This window comes from Lissotriton vulgaris, chromosome 9, assembly GCF_964263255.1.
Source record: "Lissotriton vulgaris chromosome 9, aLisVul1.2, whole genome shotgun sequence".
Taxonomy (NCBI): domain Eukaryota; kingdom Metazoa; phylum Chordata; class Amphibia; order Caudata; family Salamandridae; genus Lissotriton; species Lissotriton vulgaris.
The window spans coordinates 158,817,889-158,833,432 of NC_141697.1; positions in this window are offsets into that span (position 1 = coordinate 158,817,889).

Genomic DNA, 15,544 nt, shown 5'->3' on the forward strand with positions numbered 1-15,544 from the left:
TTGATGTGTTTCTATCCGCGGCGCTATTCCCTTCTGCGACGGGTCCTACATTCAAACTCGGCGACATCCCTGAGCCGTTATCATTGTTTTCGGTCGTTGTGCTGACACACTTTGGTCAGTCTCACAACATTCAAGGACGGCGCGATTTCGTTTATGCAGTGTTTGTTAAGTGCACGCATATATTGATGGGCGAGCGTGCAGATGATGCTGGTCGCTGGCAGTTGTGTTCGACTTTTTGTGCACGTGGTAATAGTGGCCGGGTGCGGCCATTTTGGGGACACCAAGGTGTGTTCGGCGCTCAGGGTAATGGCGTCCAGTGCGGCCATTTTTGGGGGCGGCTTATTTCATTTTCTGCCGCAATTTGTGAGCACAATCCTTAAATAACTGCACATGTGGGTAAGTTCGGGCATTGATGGGCATTTCCTTGGAATGTATTGTTTTAAGGGGGATACAATGTACGGGTCTTTACCAAATTATGTTGCCTTTCGAGCAAAGTACCCATGATAGTGAAAGTATCTGAGATATGCGCAGTCAAATGTACGTGCTATTCATGTAGGAGCCTCTGTATATGCACTGCCTGCTAGTTCGCACAGCGGGATATCATTCTTGCGATCTGTACAGTGTAGCTATCTGAGGGTTGCGCAGTTGCAGGTACGGGCCGTTTTTGAAGCAGACCTCTATTAGCACTGCTTGCTGGTTCGTTCAGTGGTACTCCAATTTTGCACCAAGCAGTCTATGTAGTATGCCCAGATTAGGTGCGGCGAAGTGAAGTATTGCCAGCACGGTACGCAAGGCCAGAATATTATTTGATGGATAGAAAGAATGCCTTCTGCAGCATGGTGTCTTTCGCTAGCTTGGCCCTGGCCGGCTGACAGTCTGCAGGAGATAAAAGTTTGTAACATTGCGGGTGATGGGGGGTTGCAGCACGGGTCGGTTTCGGCTCGGGGATGCATTAAATCTGGGCCCGCGAGGGGACTTCAGGGACTCGGGTGTGTGCCTCGGCGGGGGGCAGGCTCGGCTCGGGGTAGCTTCCATCATGTGCCCGTGAGTGGATTTCAGGTCCCGGATTTGAGCCCGGCATTTCTTCCGTGCCGAAATGTAAGCGGCAGGTAATACATATTGGAACTATTTCTTCCGTGCCAAAATGTACGCGGCAAGTAATACATATTGGAGCTATGTATTGCGCCGCATTGTCTATTCCACGCCTCGCTTGGGCCATAAATACCGCAAAGATAATTTCTTCTGGCTATTTGGATAAGTCAGTAGTTTCCGCTTTTGTAACAGATAATTTTGTTACTTCGTTCATAAGTTACAACCCTAAGGTAGTATTGTGAGTTATTCCCTGTCATCTCATAATGCCTGCGAACTGCAAGTTATAGGATCGGAATTTTATGTTTCCACCAGTCTCATTATCATAATGTTCCAGAAAAAGGTTTGTTGGGTTAGAAATGCACTATTAGTAATGCCAACCGTAACCATTGTGGTATCTACAAAGTCTGGAGTTTGTGCTTCCCATTAACACGCTTATAATATACTGTCTCTGCTATGGAGGCATTGCATTATCACACCTTGTTTCCTGATGGTCTTATGTAACTTGATAATAAGAACTGGGATGCCAGGTTTTGCTAGGAAAAGATGCACAGGGAGTTTTCCGTGGCGTGAGCTAACTGCCCCCCTGGTATTGTTGCTCCCGGCATAAGACCCCTTGGTGCCAGAGTTCGCAGAGGTCCAAATCGGATTTATCACACGACCCAATTATGGATAAAGCGAACTATAGTGATTAGGTGGCCTGTCGGCATTTAAATCTTACTTTAGTCACGCCTACCGTGCTCGGATCCCGCCAGTTAGTTACTCAAAGCTGCATTGTTTGCTTGCATTTGGTGTGTGTTTACCAAACTTGTTGTTCGTGTTGTTGGATCACTGTCCAATATAGTTTTGATTTCGCATATTAGTAATCATTTCTTTCTTGTGATTACCGAAACTGAAGTTTTGTTTCCTGCATATTATTTCAGTTGGTTATACTTAGTTTTATACATACAGGATATAGGCTTTATGTCTCTCCCAGGCAGCACTAGTGCTGTATCGTCGAAGCATGTTGTAGGCACAAGAAGGGCATGATGCCGCCCGCTTCCTGCTCATCTTTTATCGGATCTTTCATCGTGGGTTTCTTGCATGAGTTGCGGGTGAAATTCAAGTACGTCCTGCTCAATCTTACTAGTAACAGCCTTTTGAGGGTTCGCCCCTTGTACTTCTGTAGGTGGTACTGACTCTGGTCTTCATATCGTACATGTTCGGGTTTTCTTTACAGCTTTACACTATAGCGTATAACCCTACTCTTATGTAGCATGGTACCCCCTTATCAAGCTATAGATCAGCTTTGCAGGTAGTTATCTACAATGGTGTGGGTGGGAATATGTCATCAGCATAGCGTGTGATAGAACTGGTTTGATAATATTATAGCTGGATGCTGGACAGGATTTGAGAATATTCCCACTCCTGTTTTGGATATGAAGAGACTCCCTCTCTGAGACAGGCAAACAAGAGCGTAGCTGCAGCGGGTGCAGTGGCACCGAGGACGCCTGCCTCCTCCTTATTGTTGATTTGATCATGGCTGTAATTTTCAGTCTTTTCCTATCCTGGGACCCATACCTTTCCGTTAACAGTGCCTATGTCACACCAATTACTTTATTAGGCTTGCTCCCCGCACCCACACCTTGCGATTCCTGCTCAAAGAAAACAAGGCATTTGCAGTTATAGATAATGCTGCACGCCTGGTCATGTTTCGGAAAGTAACCTGACGCTTTGGCAAGGCACGACTACTTTAATGCGATAGTTCTGCCTTGTATCTGACCCGCAGGTAATCTTAAAGGTAATCCAGTATAGTTTGATGTTATTATTATTTTCGGAGCACTTTCGTTATAACTTGGTCCCATTCACCACACAAGAGGTGGTCAGCATACTGATAGGCTCCACGGCTGATCTCCTTTCAGTCCTTTTCTATCATGCGGCGAAGTGCTAGATATTGGACATTATATGTCACACGTAAAATGAATGGATGTGCCACACATACTTAGTCTCTAACTGTCAGCTATGTATAGGTCCCCGTATCTACTCCAGGAAGTTATTCAGGAGGCTTGCTATTATTTTAAATACTAGGGTTTCAATTGTTTTACAGGTACGATAAATATTATGTATGGGTGTGAATGAGGTGTGAATATACAAGCCTACAAACAGTGTATGCGCTCGGGCACAAGTCATTTGAGCCGATAATTTCGAGCCCTTGTGGAGCAACTGTTCTTCCCCTCGTTCTCACGAGAAAGCATCACTGTGAGCTATTGATTTGTCACTCATAATTACACTCAAATTATAAAATGTCTCACATAGCAGCCTGCACTTGGTAGGATGCGGATTGGCGTAAACTCCCCTGCGTCAGTAAGTTTCAGGTTTCACGAGTGAAGCGTTCATATTAAATAAGCCAATGCCATATGGGACTGCCTTGGCGTGCCCTGTAGTCTGTTAGCGCCAGCAAAGGTGTACTGTTCCCAAATGTTTTGTTTACATGCTAACTAACAATTTCTTGCTACGATAATACACTAAATTGTGGGCAGACACTTTCCTCCTGGCATGTCCCAGCTACCCAGACTGTACTTGTGAGTGGATGGGTGGGTATGAATTGTGCGCCTCGCACTTATCAAATCTGCTGTAGCCATCACCAGGCTTAGTGCTGTGGCACACCAGAGAATTCTGAATGGTTCTACATTTTAGACTCTCCCTGCTATGATATCTATTTCAGAATGAACCTTCTCCCAACTAAATCGTCCCTGTTAGACATGTTTCTCTTATGCCAGGCAATTTTAGTGGTGTGGCCATTCTTGGGCTTATTCTGGCCAGAACCTGTAAGCGATTTTCCGAGTTGTATTCTGACTAGGGTAATCATAAATGCTGAAAACTCAGGGAGTTGATAGTACCCCCCTGGTATTTTGGGCAGATGAAGGGGGTGCAGCACAAGCGCTTGCGCCGTGCTGGTCGGCAAACTTGTCACCCAGTGTGGAGGTACTAGGTATAGCACGCAATAGACACCAGGGCATGAGAACTTACGGGACGTTGGCTATGATTGCGCTGGTGTAAGTGCAAGTTAAACACGTGAGAGAGTGTAAGTGCAAAGATAAACACGTGAGTAATAGCAAACAGTGCGTCAGAGAAGTGGCGTGGCAGGCAACAAAGAGTACCACACACAGGTACATAGGGAGCACTGCATCTATGGCAAACACGTAAAATAGAGAAATACTACCTGTACACTCCTGATAACAGCACATGTGTTGCTCTACCGTGAATAGGGTAGGTCGTATGTCAATGGTCAATTCCCTCCTTCCATTGGTCCTGCTGTCTTTATTTCATCTTAGGCTCGGGTACCTGTTGGCAGCCCACCCGCGGTCTGCAGCCTCAGTGTAACAATCAATTCAGGTATAAGGTGACATCTGTGGCTACCACAGCCCGAGCCCGGACTGTCAATATTCGTTGAGGTGGGTCCCTAGAAGTCCTTAGAGAATGTTCTATCTGGTATCTTACCCGGTGCCCCCCCCGGCGTCGGTTCCCTATCCCTAGGGGGGGGGGGGGGGTCCTAGTTAACTTAGGACAAGCTGTCCCTGTGGTAGGATAGACTGGCTGCCCGGACTGGGGGGCATGTGTTATCGGCTGTCCCCGTGGTTCTTCTGTTTTTCACTTTTAAGACCGCGTTGCTAGTTATTCCAATATATGCATTGGCATACTGCAATAGATTTCTGTATTCTGTAGGGGTTATGCCTATGGGTGCCTGAGTGGCTTTCATTTCTCCTGGCATATCCCGGCGCAGGTCAGGAGCTTAGGGGGCTCTCAGTTGCAGGCGCAGTTCTCCCCGGGAGGTGGTTGTAAGGTGGCTTACAGACTAGTGAACTTATGGTATCTTGGCCGATGCTGCTTACCAGCCCAAAACCCAAGTCGGCCTTCAGTCTAGCTAACTTAACGGCATGTCTGAAGCCGCTTCTAGCCTATACCCTAGTGGGCAGGGGATGCCGGCTGTTTGGCCTGGGAACCCGGATTATTGCTGAACTGGGACTCGTCCAAGTTCTAGTATGTCTGGTGCCCTCCTATTCCCTTGTGTCAGTGAGCACGATTACTCTCCCTGCTGGATTATGAAGTCAGTAATTCAGATGTATCAGTGACTCCATGGCGCGGTTTTCTGACGCCCTGTGGGAAGGGATATGGTGGTGTCCCAGCGGCTTGCGCTGGACAGCCTAGTTCATGTTACTGAGGGCCTCTGTGGTAGGGGCCCCTTCCTATCCCTTTGGTTTCCCTGAGGGGTTGTAGGATAGGTTTATTGGTGCCTGATGGTAGCACCCCACGCCTATGGGCGTTGCCCTGTTCCTCCTCCGACTGGAGGTAGCAATTCTAGGGGTAGGTTGCAGGTAAAGAGCAGTAATAATGGTGGGGGGCCCGTGCGGCAGCGGGAACCACCTCACGGGCTGTGGCGGAGTTACTGGGCGATCCGGAAGAAGAGAGGTGCAAACGCTGGACGTCAGCGGGCACATAGGGGTGCCAGAGCATAACCTCAGAGCCTAACCTGTAACCTCATGGGAGGTGCAGGAATCCGTGTCGGCGCCCCAGTAGTCCTTCGGGCGGTTGTGGGCCTGTGCAACCGGGGGTTTGCCTAGTCACGCCCAGCAAATGGGCGTGTCAGTATAATTATGGTATTTGTACAACAGTTGGGTGGTTCGCCACTGTGTTGTTTGGCTCAACAGGCGGGCAGGTGGCGAGAATGCGGCCTGCCCTAGGATCGCCCGTAAGCTAACCCACCGTCATTACATATGTTGTATGTAATAAACCTGCAGCAATTTTTACCCAAACCTAACATTTGTGTCCTTGTGTTATTTGCGGGTTTGGGCATGTGGGGCGGGGGTTCATGTGGCCCTGATGTGACTATGCGCCTGCCCGAGGCCACGCAGTGGCCATCAGGAGGGCGGGCTCCTAGTCACGGAGGGCTGTCCCGCCCCCGCATGACGCAGTAGTTCCTCTCCTGAGGCAGTCTCCCCTGGTTGGTGGAGACTGGTAGTGATGCACGTCCGGGGCGGTGGGGAGGAGCCGTCTGGAGTACATCAGACCTCTGCCCTGCTGGGGAGGCCTCTTTGCCGCCCCGGACGTCGCAGTCCCATGTTGGGACACTCTTTTCCCGCCCTTCCTCGAACCCAGAGTGTCTGCTTGAGGGGGCTCCGGGGGGAGCTTTTAATATGTTTCTTTTTCGTTGCAGGCGGAGTTACTGGGCGATCCGGAAGAAGAGAGGTGCAAACGCTGGACGTCAGCGGGCACATAGGGGTGCCAGAGCATAACCTCAGAGCCTAACCTGTAACCTCATGGGAGGTGCAGGAATCCGTGTCGGCGCCCCAGTAGTCCTTCGGGCGGTTGTGGGCCTGTGCAACCGGGGGTTTGCCTAGTCACGCCCAGCAAATGGGCGTGTCAGTATAATTATGGTATTTGTACAACAGTTGGGTGGTTCGCCACTGTGTTGTTTGGCTCAACAGGCGGGCAGGTGGCGAGAATGCGGCCTGCCCTAGGATCGCCCGTAAGCTAACCCACCGTCATTACATATGTTGTATGTAATAAACCTGCAGCAATTTTTACCCAAACCTAACATTTGTGTCCTTGTGTTATTTGCGGGTTTGGGCATGTGGGGCGGGGGTTCATGTGGCCCTGATGTGACTATGATCGAATCAGCCAAACAGGCACTGTACCGCAACGCAGACGAGCAGGATCTCAGTCGGGGACCGGCGCCACCTGGAAGGTCAGATCAGAAGGAAGGGAAGAAAACACCGTGGGTGCCAAGACTCGGGTCACTCAGTGGCAGCGTACGCGTCCATGGCGAGTTTCCAATCCTTCGTCACGACCTCTCCTTCGGGCATCCGAGTCGCCGATGAGTCCCTTCGTGGTCGCCAATTTGTGGTATTGGGTTCTCCAGGCCTACATACTCCGCAGAATACCCACTACACCGTAAAAACTGTTGGCACGGAAACTGGAAAATGCAAAAGACAAGTTTATTAAGACCCCATGGGGTGGTGGTACATTCCTACAGCACCCTTCGGCAATGCAAGAAGTATCACACCGAACATCGGTGCGAGTCCTTCTTTTATACAGTTTTCAAACATAAGAAAGGTATACGGTACATGGTTACAGAGTTTTAGGTACATATATGGTCATTTTTGGAACACAGCCAACTCATGGGAGGGGTTACAACACCACTGGTCAGTTTGGCGGAACATTCCTAAGGGGTGACTGGTCAGTCGAAACTGCGCATGTACAGGCTTGACCGTTACTAAAAATAGCCTGTTGCTGGGCAAACTCGAGTGGTCAGTGGCACGGACAAAGGACTAAAGGGCACGCCAGCCACGAGGCGGCTCATTCTCTAAAATGGCCGCCGTAACATACAAAATGGCGTTTTCAAGTAAGGCCAAGATAAGGGTAATAACGTGTAGCAAAGCTAAGCGCTAACCCAGCCATCGTCAAATTACGACAAACCCTGCTCTGACCTTACACACTATCTTGTTAAAGTGCTATGAAAATAGATGCTTTGCCTGGCTCACTTAGTTCTCATCCCCCTCTTTAATATGAACATAAAAGCTTTCCAATTACTTTTATATTTCTATACTGTGCTTCAGATGGATATATAGAAATGCAGGTTCTCAACACCCCAAATTTGCTCTCTAGTATACTTTCTCAAATGTAAGAAGTACAGGTATTCAGTATCTCTCAGTCATGGCCACTTTAAAACTGTGTACCTATATACAACTTGACAAAACGTTATGTTTCTAAATTAACTTCTTACACTGAAAAGCTCCTTTACATTTCTTTCGCTAGATGTACCTTTGTTTAAAACACCACCAGAGAAGGGTAGTGAAGTATGCTGCATAAAGAGCAACTCAAAGCTTTTTTGTTCTTTATAAGAAACATCTGCCTGTCAATGCTTATCACCAGCTTTTTCCACCCCTTAACAAGCTGGGTGGATGAGTATAATATGTTGTATTTAGGATCGGGGACGGAGGATGCCTGTAAATAAGAACGTATATTTGAATAAACGGCTAGTGGATACATGGGCAGATGTATCAATGGATAGGTAGATAGATGAAAGTATCAATGTATGGATGGATGTAAGGATGAATAAATACATGGACCAGTACTTAGGATAGACGGGGGGACTGATAGATGCTTAGGATTGCTTCTGGGACAGATCTATCTATGGATATATAGGCATATGTCTGCATGAATGGCACAGTGCTTACTATAGGCGAGTGGGCTCTTAGATGCTTAAGATAAGCTCAGGAACAGATGTATCTATGTATATAAGTAGGAATGTGTGCATCAATTATAAGATGTTTGAATGACGCAGTGCTTAGGATGGATGGATGCTAGACGTTAATTGGGCCAGGTCTGAGGACCAGCACTTATTTTCAGGGAGCCTCCAAATGGGTCTCTTTCAGGCTCTATTTTCAGCCCTCGCAAAGCTACTCACATTTTTTTTATTGCACTGCAGTGAGACCATGCAAATCCATGCACACATGCTTATTTTGCTCACTACTGAGATCTGGAGGCATCATGTTAGGTGACCCATGTTGTACAAGGAAGGGAAATCCTTTGAAGAATGTTTTTTCAGAACGTAGGATCGTTGGAGGGGATTTTCTAAAGCAAACAATACTACTTATCTGGATGTAGACCACGCCCCTACTTGCATAGCCCAGACCCCTTTAAGAGGTTTGCCCCCTTTTTAGAGCACCCCCAGTTTTTTCCCACTTAAAACCCTGACTACACCACAGTAACAAAGAAACACTCTAAGCTTCCATTGAAATCTACCATGGCTCCAGGTTTCATAATTTGCCATCAATGCTGGCAGCCTTCTACCACAGTGCAAGAGTGTCTATCAACACAAACATTTCTTATCCACAGAAATGTTGTGTAATTTGTGTAGCTGTCTGCTGGAACACTCATCACCAAAAGATATTAAAACATGGAAATGTGCCAGAAAAGCATGTACCATACCATAAACCGATTCATAAATGGGCACATTGCCACTACACCACCCTCTTCCCCATCCTTCCTTAACCTTACAAAATCAAAGAAAGAGCCACACCAAACCTTGTAGAGACACTACAGCAATACAGGAACTTAATTTCAACAACTGTCTGCCGGAACACTAATGAGCAAAGCGTATAAAAACATGCAAAACATATACCATGCCATAGGGCACTTTATAAGTGCTCCCAGTGGTACTACGTCACCTTTAGTAGCTCGACATCTGCACGTTACTAAACAAGGGCGAATTTTGCGAAATTCACGATCCGCAAATTTGCGGATTTGCGAATTTGCAATCCACAAAATTCACGAATTTGTGTGAAATTTGTGGATTTTTACATTTTTGCGTTTTCGCGGGGCACTGTGCGTGTTCGCGGGTGTTTGCGGGGCGCTTTGCGTGTTCGGGGTTTTTTTTTTTGCCTGGTTAATCACTGCCACCCTCTCATTTTTTATGCCCTTCTGTCCTCTGTACCACTCATTTCTGTGCCCTTCTGCCCTCTGTCCCACTCATTTTTGATCCCCTTCTGCCCTCTGTCCCACTTTTGTGCCCTTCTGCCCTCAGCCCCACTTAGAATGGCGCCGGCAAGCTGCCAGCGCCATTCTAAAATAGCTACAAAGAGCTTCAACAGGAAGCTCTAATAGATAAAGTAAAGCAGGTGCTCGAGTTGAAGGTCAAATTAAGTTACACAATCATTAATCACCCCAAGCTTGGGGTGATTAATGATTGTGTAACTGAATTTGACCTTCAACTCGAGCACCTGCTTTACTTTATCTATTAGAGCTTCCTGTTGAAGTTGACTTTTGTAACTATTTTAGAATGGCTCTGGCAGCTTGCCGGCGCCATTCTAAAAGAGTTAGAAAAGTCAGCTTGAACTTTTGACCCAATCCGTTCCGCTCGTGGATTTTCTGGGAAATTCGCGAATCTCGCTGATTGCGAATTTACCGAAAATCCGTGAAATCCGCGAGCGGAACGGATTTTCCGCCCATGCTTACACGTTACTAAATTCTGTGTTTTAATGACCAACATACCCACCTCCCTCACACCTGCCCTTGCTTAACTGTACGAAATCCTACCGAAACCCCCACCATTCCTAGTAGCGCCACTATACCCATACACAGGCTTAATTTTAACATGTGTGTGCTGGAACACTTATCAACAAAAAGTTTTCAAACATGCAAATTGGCGGGTAAAACATTAACCATCCCATAGCATGGTTTATAAATGGACCCAGTGACACTAGATTACCTTTATTAGCTACACATGTCCACATTACAAATATCCGTGTTATAATCAGCAACATACCCACCTCCCCCACCCCTACCCTTGCTTAACCTTATGAAATCAAACAACGAGCCTCAGCACTCCCGTTAGTGCCACTTTAGCCATACATAGACTTAATGCCAAAAGGTGTCTGCCGGAACGCTCATAAACAAATGCTATTAAAACCTGCAATTTTGCAACTAAAATATACACCATACCATAACACGGTTTATAAATAGTCGCAGTACCACTACACCACCTGCACACCCGCCCTTGCCTACCTTTACGCAATAAAAGAAAGAGCCCCAGCAAACATAGAAACGCCACTATAGCCATACAGAGGCTTAATTTCAACAGATATCTCCCGAAACGCTCATCAGCAAAACATATTAAAACATGCAAATTTGTGGGTAAAACATATACTATCCATGGGGTGCTTTATAAGTGCTCCCAATGGTACTACATCACCTTTAGTAGCTCGAGATCTACACGTTACTAAATTCTGTGTTTTAATCACCAACATATCCACCTCCCCCACACCCACCGCACCCTTGCTTAACCATACGAAATCAAACAGAAACCCCTACCATTCCTAGTGGCGCCACTATACCCATACACAGGCTTAATTTTAACAGGTGTCTGCCGGAACACGTATCAGGAAGAGTATTCAAGCATGCAAATTGGCGGGTCAAACATAAACCATTTCATAGCACGGTTTATAAATGGGCCCAGTGGAACCACACCACCTTTACTAGCTAGACATCTATATGTTACTAATGTAGTTTAAACACTCTGTAGAGTGTATAACAGGGGATGGGGAGAGTAAACAAAGTTCTAACCCAAACCTGGGATATACCGTCCCTCTATTGTATCTATATTAAAGACATCAGATGGAATGAAAAAATTGACGAGCGTCTCAAAAGGAATAGCGAAGCTAAGCACCTGTAAAACCAGGACCACTTCAACACCTACATATATCCAGCACAGGGACACAGCCTAATAAATACTATCACTTAAAATCACATGTAGATCTCTAATGTCAAAAAAGTCATACAGGAAATATACTGCACATTTTCATTTCTTTTTTATCTCTCACATATGTATAAAACATCTATTCTATAGAAGCACTCCCCAACCACTTCTATTCCATAAGAACAGACAATCATTAATACGTTTACTATCATATATTTTAGTAAATCTACCTTTTTATTATTCACTAGTAAGAAACTACTAAAACTATTAACTATACCCAAATGCAAACCAGAAACCATGTTCATATTATATCTCAACCTATGATCAAATGATTCAAACTATGCGAACATATATAAGGAACGTATCACTTTTCCTATCTCCATCTCCTCTCCAAACACTGTAGATGGCCTCACAGTACAACAACCTACCTCAACTTACATTCAAATCTACCTCTCAGTGTCAAAAATGAGGCCACAACCTGCCATATAACATTTCTGTTTTTTTTATCGCTTTTAAGTCAATAACATATACATCTCCTACCACCACCCCCACCCCACTATTTTCAAAAAATGTATAATTTGCAAACTTGCGACATATTGTTTATCTCGCTCGAATACATTACAAACCCAAATTAACGCTGTACCTCATTTTCAAAACCATACAGTCCTATAAAGATGACAAACTACACTTCTTCTTTGTGAAAAATTCCTAAACATATATAAAGTACTTATTTAACTACAGGTCAAATTTTATGCATATTTTATAACCAATATCAAACACCACACCTTACTAACACTATATTACTTTCAAATAAAAAATACTATCAAACTTAAAAACATCACCTCAAATAGTTAATCACTACAACAGAACACATAACACACCTTGTTCATTCCTAACTCACCTTTTTAGTTGGTATGCAGATTTCAAATATCACACATGCATGCAATTCTTTCTTTGACACATAGTACATGTAAAGCACTGATTTCATCAAGAATGGAACCAGGAATGGCACAATTTCTCTGTCGCTCCACACATAAATACATGTAAAGAACAAATCAGAATACTTCATTCCTTCAACGACATTCCAAAACTAATCTCCATTGGTTAATTTTGAATTTTCCATACGAAAAGCTACTTAAAATTCCGCACCACATACAGGTCAAAAGTTCAACCTATTTTATCACCACACTTTCTGGAACATTCTACGAAACCTGCAGGTTAAAAGTTCATCCATTTTTTTTAACCGAATGATATACTTTTGCAACATTCTTTCGAACATTTAACGGCACGTGCAGGTTAAAAGTACACAATAGGGGTCAGTAGTTCATCAGCTTTATCCCCAACACCAGCAGCTCAGCTTACGCCTCCAGCGCCTTCAGACCCGTAGGAGTCAGTGCTTTCGACTTTATTTATTTATTTATTTATATGCTTATATAGCGCAGGAATTCGACCCCCAAAGGGGTATCTCTGAGCTTTTGTTCTTACCAAAGCTATATCCAGAGAATAGATCATCAGGCAGTGAAGGATGTCTACATGGTCAAGAACAGGTGCGTCTTTAAACATTTCCTAAAGGCAGCTAAATTAGGATTTTGCCTAAGGGTAAGGGGCAGGGAGCTCCAGAGAGTGGGGCCTCGGTACGAGAGGGCTCGGCCTCCCTGTCTTTCCTTCTTTATCCGTGGTACTTGAAGCAAGGATTGGGTCTGAGAACGCAAAGTGCGACCAGGCTCATAGGGTCTGAAAATTTCAGATAAATACTTGGGGCCAGTGCCCGACAGGCATTTATGGATTATACAGCATATCTTGAACTTCACCCTCTGGCGAATAGGCAGCCAACAAAGTTTGTTCAATAAAGGGCGTGAGGGGGTTCTGGGTGGAACATTCAAGATTAGTCTGGCCGCCGTGTTTTGGACTACCTGTAGTCTGCTTAGTTGTTCTTCATTGGTATAGATAAGCAGCCCATTACAGTAGTCCAGTCTACTGATTACCAGTGCCTGGACTAATGTTTTCCTATGACAGTCCGCTAGATAGGGGAAAACCCTTCTCAGAAGTCCAATGACCCCAAAGCAGGATCCAGTCTGCTGGATAACCTGGTCTTTAAGTGTCAGGGACTGGTCAAGTCGGACCCCCAGGTTTTTTACTACCTCTTTGGGGATGGGGACAGGACCTAGTTAGGGGGGCCACCACTCAGGTGACCATAGGAGCGGGGCCTCTCCGAAGAGCATGACCTCTGTCTTACCTACGTTACATTGTAGGCAGTTAGAGGTCATCCAATGGGATACAGCTCTCATCCCAGCAGCAAAGGTATTTTTAACTGCTGGCGTTAGTGTCTGAAAGGGAAACAGCAGCTGAGTATCATCTGCGTATGATATTGGTGTGAACCCAAATTCTCTCACAATTTCAGCCAAAGGGGCCACATACACATTGAACAATGTGGGGCTTAGGCATGAGCCCTGTGGAACCCCCTTGGTGAGCTCCCTGGAGATGGAAAGATGGGAGCCCAAACGAACACTTTGTGAGCGGCCAGTGATGAAGCTTTCTAGCCAAGCTAACGCAGTTCCTCCTATCCCTACCCTCTTCAGACTACTGATAAGGATATCATGAGACACAGTGTCGAAGGCAGCAGACAAATCCAACAGCACCAGAATCATGGATCCTCCTCTATCCTGTGACATCCGGATGGTATCAGTCACGGAGAGGAGAGCTGATTCGGTGCTGTGGTTTGGTCTGAACCCAGATTGGGAAGGGTTCAGACCGTCTGCTGCCTCGATGTATTTAGACAGGTGGGTGTTAACATGTATCTCAGTCATCTTACTCAGATGGGGTAGGAGGGAAATCGGGCGGAGATTTTTCAGGTCTGACCATGGCATTGCAGCGTTTTTACGAATAGGGTTCACAATCGCCTTTTTCCAGACACTAGGCACTTGTCCTTCCTTGAAGGAGAGATTGATTAGTGTACAAAAGCTTTGCGTAAGCAGGCTCCCTAAAGAAACTATCATCTTCACGGGCAGGAGATCATCTGGAGATCCTGATTTAATATTACTATACAAAGCTGTGATCTCAGGCAGGCTGACTTCCGGAATGATTGTAAATCCACTGCTTTCACGCTCTAGTTTCCTGGGGGAGGGGAGGTCAGCGTCATTTGTACAATTTGAGGTTTGTATTATTTTCTGATATATAGATTCAATTTTATTTTCGAAGAAGGCGGAGATATCATCACATAAAGTTTGTGTAAACTCATCAGGGCTTTCGCAGGCCACAGGTTTTACAAAAAATTGGAGAATTTTGTAAAGCTCTCTGGGTGAGTTTCCTGCGTCTATAAGTTGTGAGGCAAGACTATTTTTCCTAGCCAGTTTTATATTTTTGTGGTATTTAGCTAAGGCCTCCACATACATCTTCTTACTGCTGGTTGTATGCGTCTTTCTCCAGACTTTCTCCAATTTTCTACATCTCTGTTTCTCTGCCCTCAGTTCTTATGAATACCAAGTTTCTAGCTTATCTTTACAAATACGGAATTCATTTGATACGCACAAATTTACCTTTCGCACTCCCTATATAACAACCCCTGAGCTCCATACACAACTTACAATGTTCGAAACAAAAGTTCCTCCAAGTAGGTATAACTACATGCTGACACCACTCGGACAGATGTGGCACAGCGGCTAGAGTAATTGTCTTCACAGCATATAACACACAGTTTGGGCTCACGGTTTCATCCCTGAGTCCGGCAGCACCTCACCTTAGCAGCAGGAGACTCTAGACAGTACCTCACATATTTTCCGCACGCCAGGACTTTCGACCAGTACGGGTCAGTAATTCATCCAAGTAGGTATAAACACATGCTGACACTACTTCCACAGCTGTAGTGCAGCAGCCACGTCACATGACTTCACAGCATAAGACCCACAATTTGGGCTGATGCTTTAATTCCCGAGTCCCGCACAACCTCACTTACCAGCATCAGACTCTACGCAATACCTCACTAAATTTCAGTAGCCAAGCACTTTCACACCGGTAGGGGTCAATACTTTGCTTCGCACCCCATCTATAGCACGCCCTAAACACCCCACTTTTTTCCCCCTTTTTTTTCCTTACTCGCTTCAACGGAATCACAAAATGGCAGCCAACACTTCCTAGTTGCAACCCCTCGCTGCGCTCACAGCCAATAAGCAGTAAGCTCGTGCTTGTAACGCCTCAACCAATCAGAGTGAGAGTATTCTG